The sequence below is a fragment of the Penaeus vannamei genome, chromosome 11 (genome assembly GCF_042767895.1).
Source record: "Penaeus vannamei isolate JL-2024 chromosome 11, ASM4276789v1, whole genome shotgun sequence".
Taxonomy (NCBI): domain Eukaryota; kingdom Metazoa; phylum Arthropoda; class Malacostraca; order Decapoda; family Penaeidae; genus Penaeus; species Penaeus vannamei.
Window position 1 is genome coordinate 30,197,085 of NC_091559.1, and position 2,010 is coordinate 30,199,094.

Sequence of the window (2,010 nt, forward strand, 5' to 3'; positions counted from 1 at the left end):
AACGTTAATAATGGTGAATTATGTTATTAACCGGGTCCTCTTTCGTCCGTCTGCACTTAGGTAGCTGTCACTTGAGTAGAAGTCACTTCATTTTGATGTAAAGGTGGGTAATAATTGACAGCCTGAATAGTTAAGAGTCACACACACACACACACACACACACACACACACACACACATACACACACACACACACACACGCATACATACACACACGTACATTCACACACCCGCACAAACACACACGCATACACACACGTACACGCCTACACACACACGCACAAACACACACACACTGTAGAAAATGTATGAATGAGACTGGATATCTTCAGGGAAGGGGGAGAGGGAGGGGAGATGGAGGGAAAGGAAGGGAAAGATAATGATGATGGTAATAAAGATAATGATAATCATATAAATAATAATGATGATAATGCTAGGAACAAAATGAATAATAGTAATGATAATGATAATAATGATTACAGTAATAATAGTAAGAAAAACAATAATAGTAACAAAAATATAATGATAACGATAATAATGATAATAGTAACAATGATGACAATAATAATAATGATGATAATAATGATAATAATAGTAATGATAATGATTATTCCAAGAACAGATATCAGTAATATTGATAATAATAACCAAAATCATGATGATAATGATAAAGTATATAATATAATGTTAATGATGATAAGAACAATCATAATATCAACAAAAAATGTGATAACCATGATACGATAACAATAATGGTGACAATAATAAATAACTAGAAGTACTCAGAGAGTGATGGTAGTAATAACAACAATAATAGTAACAAAAAACATAATGATAAGGATAACAATGATAATAGTAACAATGATGACAGTAATAGTAATGATGATAATAATGATAATGATAGTAATGATGATTTAAGCGCCAAAAGATTAAGTTGTCCCCATCTCGCAATGCTAATGAATCCTTTAAAAGATTCCAATATTTGATGGCATCTATTTTGGAACAAGACACGCCTTTGGGTAAAAAATAAACAAATAAAAACCTAAATAAAATAAAATAAAATAAATAAATAATAGATAAATAAAAATCTGTACATAACTGTCTGAGTTTTCCTGCGTAAGATCACTACCAAAATTTAATGACACACATCTTGTTAAGAATTCGTAAAAATCCGTTCATATATATTTTTTTAATATCCTGCTAACCAATAAACAAACTACCGAACGCTGCCAAAAACATAACCTAATTGGCGGGAGTAATAATGATTTCAGTGATAATGAAGATGATAGCGACAGAACACAAATAATCATAATGATAATAATGATGATATTGATGATAATGATAATAGTAATGATGTTCATTAATGTTAACACTGATGATGATAGTGTTGATGATAATGGTAATAAGAATAATAATGATAACAATAATATTAATGATAGCAGTAAACACCTAGAGAGCGCATACCTCCGCCAAGGAAATAAGGTCATTGATGCAATAAAGATATTCACACTTGATGACTTGCAATAAAATCACCTGTCTCAGGTACACAGTTGACGTCCGTAATCATTGCCTCTTTGGCGGATTTGATAACGGTAGTCACGATAAAAGCCACACCTATTGCGGGTAACTGACGCAATCTTTCAAAAAAAGAAAAATCTGGATTCGGATTTAAGGAATTTAAGTTAGGCTAGGACACTCCGCTGGTAAAAATAATATTAAAAATCTGTTAATAACTTTTTAAGTTATCTCGCTAACCAATCTTTCAAAAACAAAATCTGGATTCGGATTTAAGGAATCTAAGTTAGGCTAGGACACTCCGCTGGTAATAATGATATTAAAAATCTGTTAATAACTTTTTAAGTTATCTCGCTAACCAATCTTTCAAAAAAAAAAAAAAATCTGGATTCGGATTTAAGGAATTTAAGTTAGGCTAGGACACTCCGCTGGTAAAAATAATATTAAAAATCTGTTAATAACTTTTTAAGTTATCCTGCTAACCAATCTTTCAAAA